This window comes from Artemia sp. Qi Xiang Cuo, chromosome 2, assembly GCF_049724085.1.
Source record: "Artemia sp. Qi Xiang Cuo chromosome 2, ASM4972408v1, whole genome shotgun sequence".
Taxonomy (NCBI): domain Eukaryota; kingdom Metazoa; phylum Arthropoda; class Branchiopoda; order Anostraca; family Artemiidae; genus Artemia; species Artemia sp. Qi Xiang Cuo.
In genome coordinates, this window is record NC_142795.1 from 88,531,893 (window position 1) to 88,546,856 (window position 14,964).

Here is a 14,964-nt window from a genome sequence, read left to right on the forward strand (position 1 = left end):
TAACCTTTTTAGATCAAACTAATGCAGTAATTTTTGACCTTGTTGATACAAGGATTACAGTTGATCACTTGTACTTCTTGCTCATGACCCCAATATTCATCTTTATAGTGACTGTGCCCTGCTTTAAACTCTAGGATAGCTCCTAAGAGACAAAATTTGAATTATTAAGTGTCAGATGGCATTTTCACACTTTTAAGATGTTAAAATGTCAGGTGTCAAGATGCCAGTGTTATAGTCCCAGAACAAATATACATTTAAGGTCAACGTTTGTAATTAATATCCAAATATCCAATCTGAATCTACCAATGCCAATGATATGCTAAGGACCAAACGAAAAGCTTCGTATTCAATATAATACTTTATTCCAGTCAAGAAGACCATATATTACAAAACATGGCATAATATGCAAGTTAAGTATGTAAGTTGAAGACTACTTAAAGACCTTGTATGGTCAGGACCAATGCTCAAGCTTGTCTTCTGCTACTACTACTACTACTACTAGCAACTCACTGCAGCACCAAGCCGCCTGAGGTCAATACAGCTGCGCACGCTCCTCCTGCATCCCACTCTATTCAAAGCCCCCTCTTTACAACCTCCTAGGAAGTCCCTAGGTTCTTTAAATATTTCTTTATGATATCCTCCCAACCCAACCAGGGACAAGCTGCTTTCCGTTTAGCCCTAGACGGTTGGCTGAAAAGGACAATCTTTGGTAATCTGTCATCTTTCATCCACAGAACATGCCCTAGCCATTTCTCTCATTATAGACCTAGAAAGCAGGATTAAACCACACTTTTCGTACAGCCTACTGTTTGAAGTACGGTCAGTCAGCCAGGTACCTAGAACATTTCGTAGGCAATTTCGCTTGAAAATATCTAGCAAATATGCATCTGTTTTTTCAGAGCCCCCATACTTCAGAGCCATATTTGACTATTGTCATCACTGTAGCTTCCAATATTTTAATCTTGGTTTGCAGACTTTCCTGTTCTTCCAAACTTTTTTTTAAGTGTGAAAGAACAACCTGAGTCTTGGCTATTCTACTTTTATTTAACATCTTCACTGCTCCCACCATCTTTACTATTAATACTACCAAGGTAAGTGAAGCTGTCCATCTGATCAATCTTTTCGTTACCCAACGTCACCTTTTCATCATCGCCTATTCCTATCCTTAGTGACTTATTCTCCTTAACATTTATTTTCAAACCTATTCTAGTACCTTGAACTTGCAAAACCTCTAAAAGTTCGTTCATTTTGCTCACACTGTCATCTAAGATGCTCAAATCATCAGCAAGATCTAAGTCCAGGATATTTTTTCCTCCCCACTGCCTTTAATGTGCTTCTTAAGACAAAATCCATCAAAATTTTGTCTAAAGCTTGTCAAATACAATAAAGCTTGTCTCCTGGTCCTCAATATATCCATACTGTTGTCATTGAAAAGTTAAATGAACTTTGGACACTTGAAGTTTGAAGCTACCAGATTAAAACACAGCTGATGTTCATTACTGAAGACTTGAAAACCCTAAAAGCATAATAGTGTATAGGCAGCCACTATATGATGAAAATAAGTCCCAGAGGCAATACAACTTTAAAAGACACACAACAGCTCCTATATATAATACATTTTTATTTTTCTAGCAATAAATACATGATGTCGGATCGCTATGAAGTTATGACTTTATATGCCACTCGTCCTCAATCTACGCAGGTTTTCTCCCTTTATTCTCCCTTTATTCTCCCTTTTATCTATTGAACTTCCTTTTAAAAGAATCAAGAGTTTGGTTTTGATGGATACACTGGAGGTGCAGTGTGTCACATAGCTGTTCTTTGAGTATTCAGTGTTGAGTGTTTCCTGTTGTAGTTAATTTGATAATGCCCTGTTTTGCTAAATATAATAAGCAAATGGTTGTGCATGTTGAGGAAGCTTGTTAAAAGGAAGACCATGCTTTTACTTTTAGAAAGAACCCATTCATGCTACATCAAATGTCTCACTTGGAAGGTGTACAGGTACCTAATTTGTGCCATTAATTTGCCTTGAGGCCCTGGTGTGGATCATCTGGAGGGGGGAATGCATGATTTTTACAAAGGGATAATCAAGCGCTTCGATAGTAGTTTCCTAAAGGCCGGACACACGTAGATTTATTCGGCACGAATGGCAAAGAGATGTCACTAATTCAGGCTGAAAGAAATTTTCTAGTTTTTGTTGAGGATTTACAAAAATGGAACTAAATTTCATCACGATCATAAAAAAAATTGGTCCCTGCGGTGTTTCAATCTTCAATCGTTTCCTTCCCTTCAACAGGAAAGTCAAAAGAAATAAGTTGAGATCAATCATGCACCTCTTAAAGTTCTGCTGACTCGTATTCTTCTTCTGATGAACGCACATGGTCTCCATCCGCCAGTATCATGGTGTCTTCGATGGTGGCTGATGGTTCTCCCTAGCCGTGAGTTATGTCCTATTAAGAAAGCTACGTTGACTTGTGTAAAATGGCACCAACCGGAAAGCGGAGAGTCCTGCTCGCTTGGTCCTGCTTCCGAGGGGCATCAATGATGTTGAGTTGTGACACGCGTACAGGGCACTGCTTCTGCACTGCTATCATTTGCCCACTTAGCTGCCAAAAGAGTTACATGTATCCCTCCTTTAAGGCTAAAGAGTTGCTTGCACCTGTGCTGGGCAAGATTATTGGGGTTGGTCAAGATGTGCTTCCTAAAAGGGTTCTCAGAAAAAATGAATTCCCAAAAGAGGAAGTTTGTCAACTCCCTTGATAGGCTTGCTTATGAAAAAAAAACTAAGTTGTTAGTACAGGGACTTTAATTGGTGATTAGTACCTTTTTATTCTTAAATGCATTGAAGTTGAAAAACCAGGTAAAAGACAACTTGTCGATCTCCAGCCGATTCAACTGACGGACTATGGAAGCTTGTACTGCACTGTCTTATTCATAGATAGCTTCATGGACTGTGATATGACTATCAAAATGTTGCAGGGGGCATGTTACATTGTCTACTATGTTATCAATGTACACCAGGAAAGTGAGGGCGCCATGATTCTACCCTGAGAAGTCCCACCATACATTAGACGCGAGCTTGAAGTAAACCCATGGAATACTACATGGTTTTTAAGATAATATTAAAAAAAACCAATAAATTCAAGTTGACTTCCATACAGTATTTGTGCTTTAATTTTTTTTCAGAAAGTTTTTATGCTGTACCACTTATGGACATTATGGACCACTATTATGCCCTTAGGACAGAAGTTCAACCAATTTTGATGCTGGGAAGTGTCAAACAGTCAAGTGTCAAGCGTTTCTGCTATACTGCTTATTGTTAATAAGCTGTTTGGACCCAAGAAATCTGCAAAAGGGTTGGAGTCATCTGTCTTCAGAGCTATGTATCTTTCTGGGTATCGGTGCTGTGTGGCGCTTGAAGAGCGGTAACATGAGCAAACTTTGAAACGTTTGCACGGATGCAGAGTGATAGCAGATTAAGAATTATGACTACGGTGCCTGAAGAAAGCGTTTTGTATGTAGACAAACAGGATAGTTAGGCTGTGTCAAGGGGCTATAGAGTCTGCTGGACTTCCAGAGCAAAATATTGGCCAAAGGACAGGGCGGTTTATGTACAATGAAGGAAGTTAGGGACTCCTTTGCTTCTGTTAATGAAGCTTTAAAACTTGGCAAAACCTAAGCGAGAGCTTCAATCTTTGTCTGAGAATCTTGGACCCTAATCCTGTCGGTCTAAAGGGAGAGACTGGAAATCCTTTTGATGTTTTCACTACCTCTATAACATCTACCCACCACTCTTTTTAGAAGTATTTTGGGGTTTGGTGGCAAAACTCTCTTTTTATTATTGCCGATACTGGCAGATGAAACAAACACCATGCTTAGATGCTTTTGTGACCTGTACTACGCCATCTTTGTTCTTAGAGAAAAACCGACGTTAATAAATCTTGTGTGACCCATAGTTATGCCTCCACCAAGGTCATATCCTGGGGACCTCTTCAGGGTTTGAATCCCCTCGCCCCCCCCTGGAAGTTTGCAGTATTCTTAAAAAAAATACATATAAACAAATTTTTTGTGTATTTTTTAAATGGTTTTTGTTACCCCTCCCCCTCCCAAAAAAAAATAACAATGGAGGGCGGCACCGCCCTTAACAACCATAGTTTTTTGTAGATACGTACGTGAGTAAGCCTTTTCAATTTGTATCAATAAGAATGCTCTAATGACAATTCCAGTATCATCTATTTTATTTTCAAAAAACGCGGTAATTTGGGTTTTTTTTTTAAAACTAATGCAGGTGGTGATATAATACGAAGGTTATTTTTGGCTATGTTGTTAAAGTGGTTGTTCGCAAAAGCAAGAGTATTAAGTTAAAAAGTGTCAGTATGGTTTATAAGGAAAAGATCAAGACGGAGTAACCGATTAGAATCTATTTATGTCTTGTAATTAACAAGCTGCTCAAGTCCATAAGACAGAAAGAGGTCGTGCAAGTTGGTTCTCTCCTGATCAGTCATTTAATTTTAAAGTCATATTTTGTGATGGATATAAAAAGTACTGTCTATATTGATGAATAATTTTGGGAACTTTCTTCTAATATAATCAACAGAGGTCTCAAAGCAGCTGATTATCTGTCAATTTGGAGAATCTTATATTTTTTCAATAATGACAGACTAATTTGGGAGTTTAAGCTGAACTCACAGTGCTCTTTAATCACATGAAGATGCTTGTCAAATGCTGACCTGATACGTCCTGCGTTACGATGGGATTCCGTAAACGAATCTGTCTTTGTAACCTGGGGATAAGCCGAATTTTGTTCGTGATTAATCAAGCCAGATCCAAGACGAATTTACTTTTGATTTTGGACCCAGGAAAGTGACAAGGTAGTCGAAGGGTCAGTATACTCCTTGGATGTAGGATGAAACCCGAGCACCTTATACCCATTATCAACACTTAAACAACAAGTTTTTAAAAAGTTGGTTCAATGTTTTGCATAATATGGTTATAATAAGTAAGCATTATGGGAGAGTTATAGAATGTTAAGTAGTTTTAGATTTGACAAGGATCATTTGAATATTTTATAATTTCTTTTTTAGCTGAAGAAAGATGCATTAGAGTCCTGGATGATAAAACTTTGTAAATTGCCCCTCCTGGTGGTAGTCTAGCTGTCCGATCGCAAAAGCAAAATGCAAAGGCTATGCAGTATACCTTCACAAAAGTATTTTAGTAAACTGTAAGTTTTTTTCATTTTTTTTTTGTCCCACTTTTGAACTTTTCCTCCTTCCTCCTGTAAATTTTTTTTACAGGTTTATTTGTCCCCCAACGCAATTGTATAAATGATTTTAGTTAGGGTGCTTAGCTGTCAAACCCCTGATTCTTTTCCAGCTTTGTTCATATACTGTAGCTGTATTAAGTTGTTTTTTTTTTTTACTTGATTTAGGTTTTTTCTTTCCCTTAATTTATCTAATGGTTATTACGTAATTTATAAGTAACAAAACAGATATTACGAGCTATATTAGGCCAGACCATAGTTAAAGACGTCATTCGGCAACCAAGGTTGCGATACCGTGGGCACGGGCTTCGTATGAAGGACGATAGGATCATGAGATAGATCTTGGAATGGCAACCTCGGGGAATCCGCAGGAAAAGTCGACAAATGAACATCGCTTCGTACCTGTCAACGAGACCTGTCGATAATTTACATGACGATCCAAACCCAATAAGATGTTTGGGTGGCGGTGCTCATGCGGGATGACAGGCGGCTCTTCGTGGATGCCCTGGGTACCTCTAGTGGCACGGGAGGATGTAAGTTCTAAGGTGTTACGTTCTTTTGTGTTGCTTTTTGAGGATTTCGAAGTTTCCAACCTTCCTTCGGGACTGTGCCCCTTTGAATCTAGTAACAAGATCTCGCAGCCCCTTTAGAGTACCTCAAAGACTAATGCTAAAATAGTGGTTTAAGAATACATCATACCATTTGTTTTTTATAGACATCATTTACAAAATCACACCCGAATATCAAAATGTTCTGTTAATCACTCCAGGTCCTCTTTCTCTCATTATTGGTTTAGAGTCTTAGTACTAGTGGAATAAAAGTTTTTTAATCTAAAGCTGTGAAAAAGAAACTACCATCTGAGTACATAAGAACTAGATTTATTTTTTCTTTTGTTATTTTTAAATAGCTTGGATCGGCATAGGGCCTTCTTATGCCTCTATACATTGTTTATTCTTTAAAACAATAAATAGTACATACTTGTTAAAAATTATACTAAGCTATTAAATAAGAAAAACGAGGCCATAAATCTATCATTTGATACCTAGGACTGATGCCCCTATTATTATAATAAACCGTAAGAGACCGGAATTGGGGTTTATGTTTTAGGGTTGTTTTTAAAGCGCTGTGTTACTGGTCTTTTTCTCATATTAAGATTTTAATTTTAATCTATGGTACTTGATTAAGATTAAAGTTAATATGCTAAAGTTTTAATACTTTGTACATTTATTTACGAAAGTTTTTGTACTCAATAATTTATGTTTTATAAGAAATGTTCTATTTTGAATTATTAATTAAATAGAAGATATCCTTTAAATATTTTTTTTTTCTGTGTGATTTTTAAGTTCTCGTATTACCTTGCTCAAAATTAAGTTTTATTTCAAATTAGGTAAATGGACTTGTGGTACAAAATTAGCAACATTTACACATTTCACAAAGAAAGTTATTACTTTCAAAAAATATAATTGAGTGTCTGAGTTGGTATGTAAGAATGCTAAACAGTCTACATGGTCCAACTTTAGTGCAGGTATTAGATTCATCAACTCAATTTCAAACATACATAATTTCATTAGACAACTTAATAGTGGTAAGCAGTCTAATGATGACCGTATATATGATATCATGCAGGATGGAATCCCAGTTTCCTCAGATAAGATGAAAGAAAAAAAATTTCTGATATTTATAAAAATGATGGTTCTGATTCTCTTTACCCTCGACCTCCATTTTGTTCCCTTCCTCGTACTTCTTTACATAAAAGGTCCTTGATTGAACCATTTTCCCTTGATGAATCTAATACAGCACTCAATTCTCTTAAAATCAAGTCCTCCCCAGGTCATGATGGTATTTATATTTAATGGATTTTTGAGTCCTCGGAAGTTTTCCATAACGCCATCTTAAGTCTGTCTGTAGGAGATATACTCGGGTTTGGTCAAAACAAAAGTTCCCAGATGATTGGACAATTGATCGAGTATTTCCTGCTTTAAAATCTTCTTACCCATCTAGTTACCCCAAGTCCTACCGAACTATATCTGTTTTACCAGCTTTCAGTAAATTCCTTGAAAGGCTTATTCTATCAAGAATTCTGTGGTTTGCTGGAATTAATAGCCTTCTTCCAAGTGAAGAAACAGGCTTCAGAAAAGGACATAGCTCTGGCGCTAACATCACGGGACTTGAAATTGATGTTTGTGATTGTCTTAGAAATAGACAGGCCTCAATGGCAGTCCTGTTAGACTGGTCAGATGTCTATGGAAATGTAGTCCATGATAAATTAATTGGTCTTTTAATTAGCCTTGATTTTCCATACTCTTTCATAAGATTCATCAAGTCCTTTTTAAATTATAGAAGTTTTTATTTCCAAGTTAATGAGTATAGGGAAAAGACGAACCCCATTACTAGATGTCTTCCCCAAGGAGCAATTTTGAGTCCCTTTCTGTCCAATTTGTATGTTTCAGAATTCCAAGTGTCGCACTCATTTTTTGGCCTTTTCACAGATGATTTGATTGTTTGGAAGTCTGGACAGGGTATTGTTCTTCTTCAAAGCCTTATTCAACATTAATAACAGGATATAAGATTAGTTCAGAGATCTTCTTCAGCTTTTGGTTTTACAATTTCAATTATTAAACCAAAGCACTTATATTTGCTATTTGCTCAAGAGATTCTTCCAATTCTCTTCAATTTTTCTCTAGTGAAATTCCATATTGTAACTCAGTGAAGCTACTTGTCGTATGGATTGATTCTAAAATGTTATGGCGTGCACATATTAATTCTTTGAAATCCATGATCTTTTGGAAACTTTGTGTTCTAAAGAGACTTGCTGAAAGTAAACGAGGATGCCACCCTAAAGTTATTCTGGATTTTTATAAATTATATATCAGATATAATCTAGAATACGGTACCCAGTTCTTCTCAATTTGTTCATCATCTGAATTTAAAACCCTGGAATCTTTACAAAATTCAGCTATTCGAATTTCTCTGGGTTTGAACAGGCACACTCCTCTGTCTAAATTAAAACAACTGTCTGGTTTGGTTTCACTAAGTGAAAGAGCATCCAGTCAAAGGAAGAAATACTTCTCGCGACTTCAAGCTTATGGAAGTAAGCATGTTGTGTATAATCATACCTGTGCTTTGAAGGTAGCTGGCACCAATGGTCTTTCATCTTGGGATCAGTTTCAACCAGAAGTCTCAAATTGAATTCAGTGGTCCCTCTAAGCCTACCCATTTACTAAACTCCACCTTGTGACATGAATGCACCTATTTTTCAAGCAGAACTTATTCCATTAAATAAAAACCAAATTCTCAGTCATGAGATGCAGACTATTCTGGCTCAACAGATTTTGAAGTTGTACCCTAATCACAGGAAAATCTATTCTGATGGATCCGTTCAGGGGGTGAGAGCTGGAGCAGGAGTATGTGCCCCATCACTGAACTTTAATCTTTTTTCACCCCTTCCTTTGGGGTCTTCTATTTTGTCTGCTGAATTTTGTGCCATTCGCTTGGCTCTAGATGTTCTCTTAAATTTTAGCATTGTGGAAGAGAATATTCTTTGCCTTTCTGACTCCAAATTTGCAATACTGTTGCTCAAAAAACATTAATAGAATCGCCAATGATAAGGACCTATTCAACATTAGAAGACAGCTTCTGAACCTCCAGGCTAAAGGAAACCAGATTTATTTCCAACATGTTCCAAGCCATAAAGGTATCAAATATAATGATACTGCTGATTTACTGACAGCCAAGGCTTGTTTGTTAAATCCAGATCCTCTCTCCGACCTCAACTCACATGATATTATTAGGCAAAGATCTAATGTTAATCACAGTAAATTGACTTTATCTCCTTTTCATTCTAGATTACATACAGTGCTATATTACCGTCTGAAATCAGGTGCCCTTCTTCTCAATAGTTTGTTATTTAATTGGAAGCTACATCTCTCCACTCTTTGCCAGGTCTGCTTTGCCACGGATGAAACGATCCAGCATATTTATTCTCCACGTTCAGCAACTGAGTGTGGAGACTCTTTCCCTTACCCACCTATTCTTTACGGCAAATTTTACTAAGACCTACATTGCAATTCTGACTTTGAACATGCCTTGGTATTTAGATGATAATATTTTTAATGCATCTATTGACATTTTAAAAAAGAGGCTAATTGATTAGTTTTTATTGATGCATAATTAAGTCATTAAAGAGAAGGAGGTTGTTTATCATTTGTTCTAGAGAGTGCAGAAGTGAGAGGGAGTGAGCATGAAGAGCCGTATTGGTCCCGGCTGGCATGTAGGTCTTAAATTGCTGGGAAACGTGACTCAAGTACCCGCACTTCCCGCAACCCATCGAAAGAATTGAGAAGTTTAATTGGGATGATTGGTTTGTTTTAACTGATAAGAAGACTTGGTCAATGTTGAGGACAATGGATTTCTAAAATATTTGATGACACTTTTTGGAGAATCAAAGGAGTGAAAAGACTTATTGGAAGTTCATATACCCTGCTACAAATTTTTGGACCTGGATTCGTAAGAACACCAAGGCTGCGGCCTCTTGAGTAATATGACCTAACTTGCAGACGAGTTGATTAAGAAATGACCTCAGGGTTTATTGAAGAGGTTTCCGACATAGATATCGCACGACTAAGGCTTACAAGTCGGGGTGTTTAAATTATAATATAGCCTCCCAGTTTTTTGAAAAATACCTTTATTGGTATTTTTACTAAACAAAGAAAATGCCCCTTGTGTTTTTGAAAAATTGTTCTTTTTTGTATCTTTATTTAAAAAATGACCCCCTCCCCTCCCAAATCTACATAGCTTTTAGTTAAATTAGTGCTCATCATTTTAAGTGAGTTTAATTTGTGTAATATTAAATTAGAGTATCAAATCTAATGTTCTCGAAAATGTCTTACTTCTAAGGCAATTTTGACGTTGAATAAATTTGAAAAGATGAATATCGAAAACAATGAAGTCCAATATTGTCTCTATGAAAAAATTATAGATTATTTGTATTTAAAAAATAATGTTTCACGCCTTCAAATAGTTTTATATCTGAAAAGATATAAATCTGTTTATAAATATAGAAAAGAAAATTGAAGCAATTTTTTATATTAATTCATGTAATAACTACTAGCCTACTACTACTATCAACTCAATGCAGCAACAAACTGCCTGGGACCAGCACAGCTACGCATGCTCCTCCTCCGCCATAATATATTCAATCTCTTGTTTTTTACACCCTCGCAAGAAGTCCCGATTTCAATTACTTCCTTCCGTATTACCTCCTCTCAACCCATTTGGGCACGAACTTGGCGCCCTTTGGCAATCTTATAAATCATACAGAACGTGTCCTAGCCATCTCAACCTCTCTCTTATTATAGACCTTGAACCCATGATATAACCACATTTTTTGTACATATTACTGTTTTAAATACGATTAGTCTGACGGGTACCAAAAGAATCCATATACAATTTATCTGGAAAACGTCCCTCCTTCATCTTTTGGAATGCCAACGTTTAGAATCCATACGTGGCCAATGTCATCACTGTAGCTTCTAATCTTCGTCGTGTAAGAACACAAATAAATTAAAGTTTCGATATTTTGATTTCAGTTTTAGAAGTTTTTTTAAGGGCTAGACCAAGACTGTTTATGTCTTGTAACACCTGCGGCAAGTTTATAGTTGGTGAACTGAGATTGAAGTTGTCTCTGGTTGTGGTTAGTACCGAAGAGCATAGGTAACTATAAGAGTACAAACTAGTGCTGGTCTCTACAAAAAATAACTATCAGTACCATCTAGCATTTGCAGTTTCTTGGCATCTTGTTTGTGTGATAATTAGGCAAATTTAGTGTTGTAATGCGGGGCACCCACGGCGTGAATAAAGTTAATCAAATTCGCCATGAAAGTACGAACCATAAAGTTTGTCCTACTCACACAAGAATTCCATATTTTCGACTTAACAGCAATTTTTCATAGAAAGTAACTGAAATAGTGAGACATGGAGCTGAGAAAAACATCTTTTTAAGCATTTTTTTCTTTTAATAATAGACGAAAATATTTTTTTGTTTCTTTTACCAAGCAAAATATTTAAACAAGTATACACGATTATATTTGTAGACACTAATTTGAATGTTGATTATTGGAAACTTTCCACACGTCTTCTGCTACTGGCTGAACTGTGCGGACTTTCTTGAAAAAGTAACAAAAAGTTTAAATTCTTTCCGGCCGCAATAAATTCAACAAAGTTATGCGAGGAAAACGGTTTATTAACTTTGCAGACAGCTTTATTAACCTTATTGACGCCTTGGAAGCCCCGCATAATAATTTTGTGTTCTCAGATTATTCTTTTTCTTCGTAAAGCGGGAGGTCCATGGATACCAACGTTGGTTCTTTCGTCTAAGTGTCTGAAGAAAGGAAGAAGTTGTGAAAAAAATGCCAAGAAACTCCAAACGCTAGATGTCGTTGGTCATTTTTTCTTTGATACTTACCACAGTCTTTACTGTTTCATCTTCTGTCTTCTTTTCCTTTTCATTCTACTCTTTACCTCATATCTTCAGTTGACCCCATCGATTCATTTGTATCTTAAAATCACTGTATTCCAATGTGAAATCACGTGGTCCTTATTTTCAGGCAGATCAAAAAGAAGTATTTGATCAGACTGACAAAAGCCTTGTATCTGAGTTGCTGAAGGGCCAAAATGGTCTGCTCTTTGCATATGGCAACACGGGAAGTGGAAAAACGCACACAATGACTGGTCATAACAAAAATGGGGGACTCTAGCCTCGATCTGTTGATGTCGTTTTTAATTCAATATCGATGTATTTAGTAAGCTATTTTAGCGTCTGATTAATTAGCGGATAAAAAATATTGCAAAACTGGATGTATTTACTTTTCTTTGTCTATAACGAATTTACTGATGATTCTATTTGACAATCTTAGCCCTGTTAGCCGTTTTATAGACCGGTAAAAATGAGCCATGAAACATTAGATTAGACTGGATATCTATTTCGAAGATTGTCTATAATAGGCCCAGAGGAGTTGAATTTATTTTCTTAGTGTAAGAAAAATAGAACAAGAAAGACTAAAACGATAAAAGTGAAAAACCTGGCCAATAAATAAAAAAAGGTAAAATAACTTATTATCAATAACATAAAATGGTTCAAAACCAAAAATTGACACATATCTGGTTAAAAAATAAATTAACACAAAACCCAACCAAACGCATTATTTGTTGCGTAAGTTAGGTCAGGCCGCCATGTGATAAAGTTGGTAAAAAAACAAAATAACATTCCCAAAATATTATAAACCAATATAACTAGTGAAAGTCAAAAAGATATAAAAAAAAGTAGATAAAAACGCAAAAAAAAGGAAAGAAAGAACTGGTTTAAATCGTAGAAAAGGGAAGCTATTTTAATTTTTTTTTTCTTTCTGAAGATGATGACTGCTGATCACTTTAAATAGGATTTGTCCCAGAAAACCGGGATACAGCTCTTTCAAAGTACAATTAGTTCATTCAGAAAAAAATACATTGGGAAGATTTTAGATATGGGCTTTATACTGATAGGCCTACTAAAAAGCTATAATATAATACGTTGGGTTGGACCTAGAGCAGCTTTGTACAGGAATTCACTTCTGGGCGGGGGGGGGGGGTCAAATATAACTGAATTCAAAGGCCGAAAATTAATTAAAAATAAAATTTTACAACACTGAACCACACAGTGAAGCTGTCATTAAGATTCTGAAATAGTCTCTGTTGTGTATATCTATGCTAGTAACTAATACGACATCTCTTCTCCTTGTGAAAGAACTCAACACTTTTGTTTAAGTCGTGGTTTGGCTCTTAACTTATACAAAGAATGTAATGTTTGTTTGGAGTAAATATGACTGTGGGACTTCATTTCAGGTTGGTGGAGGCTGTTCATCTAAATATTAAAATAAACAAAAAAAAAAATGTATATTTAGTTTTCGGCTTTAGTAAAATATAGGTTTAAGAATGTTTCAAATTACGCCGCCTAATCTTAACACCTAGTATGTAAGATCAGTATCATCTCACGTGAGAATGCCTTTCTATGATTGGAATCCTATGTTATCTTTTATATTTACCTCCATAGTGCAAGAACTCCATGACTTCATTCGCAAGAACTTTAATCTAATTTCTTTCTAGTTTAGTTACATAGATGCACACAGGGCCAATCTGAGGGGGTGGGGTACACGATTTTTCTTGAGGGATGCGTGAAGGGTCAAAAAAAAATGTAATTTCTCATCAATTTTTTTTTACGAAGGGAATCATCTGAGGCATGGAAAAGAATTCTGCTCTATTCCCGCTAATGTACCCAGATATAGTTTACTGTGCCTCCAAGCAGGAGGCTAAATGTTTGGTGGTATCTGAAAACTAAATGAGTCGAAATTCTTTTGGCTCAATTTTTGTGGAAAGTAGAAACTTTTCTATGTAAACTTTATAAACATTTTCAATGCTAACCAATAATGCAACTGATTCAATTAAAAACTGGCAGAAATTAAATAGCTCTGTTAGCTATTTTGTATTTTTAAAGGGAAAATGTTTAGGATATTTTTTGTTTTTAGCAAAGTGCAAATGATACAAAGGTCTTTAGTAGGTTTAAGTGGTGGTGGACTTGTGTGGGGTTGTGGCATTTTTTTATCAAAGTGCAAATCATACAAAGGTTTTTAGTAGGTTTAAGTGGTAGTGGCCTTGTGTGTTTTTGTAGCCTTGTCTTAGAAAAGCGCAAATGATACAAAGGTCTTTAGTTGGTTTAAGGGGTGGTGGCCTTGTCTTTGCAAAGTGCAAATGATACAAAGGCCTTTAGTAGGTTTAAGGGGTGGTGGGCTTGTTTTTCATAACTTCTGTACGTTTAAGTTTGTCTACATTATTCATTTTTCTTTATGTCCGTTTTAAGGTTCATTTATTTTCCCGCTGTAGTATCGGTCAGGGTTGTGTTTGCTGTTATTATAAATTTTAATTTCTCCTCGTTTTTGGTTTGCATTTTTTCATTGACTGTAATATCTATTTTTTTTTTAAAGCAAACAAATTTTTGTGTTTGCTGTGATTATAAATTTTAATTTCTCTCTGTTTTTAAGTTTGAATTATTATATGACTTTAATTCTGCTCATCTTGGATTTTTGTACTTCTAAGAATAAATTTTTTTTTGGTAAACTGTTTTTTAATTAATTAATTCTAATTTTAATTGACATATTTGCGTTATTGAATAATACTAAAAAAAAAGAAGAATACGTAATTGTACTTATATATGCCCTACTGGCTGTGCCGATATCCGTGTCTCGGCCCTTCAGCCAGGACGTGCAATGGGGGGGGGGGATCAATAAGCAGGTGCTTTTGCACACCCTTCCTGTTTACCTTCCCTGGATTTCTCCGGGTACCCATTTAGAGCTGGATTGACTCTGGCTGAGCTTACAGAGTCACACCGCTGACCCTCGTCCCAAACCAAATAATTTGGTACACTAGGATTCGAACCATCGCCCTTTCGGACAAAGGATCCTAAATTCTTTGTTAAATATGTTTGTTTAATATTAGGACTATAATGCATGACGATTAGTCATTTTGTAACAAAATTAATATATTAAATTTATGATTCAATACAAGCGGATTTAGGGGGGGATGTTGGCGGACAGGGGAAAGGAGGGGAGGGTGGTTGCCCTTCAACTAATTTCAGTACTAAGAATCGTAATAAGATTTTGATTTCCAATCCAATA

The 14,964-nt window shown here is 36.0% G+C and overlaps 1 pseudogene; it reads left to right on the forward strand.

Annotated features, from left to right (window-relative positions):
- Positions 1–7,999: 7,999 nt before the first annotated feature.
- LOC148955760 (uncharacterized) lies at positions 8,000–9,413 on the forward strand (annotated as a pseudogene).
- The last annotated feature ends 5,551 nt before the right edge of the window (positions 9,414–14,964 follow it).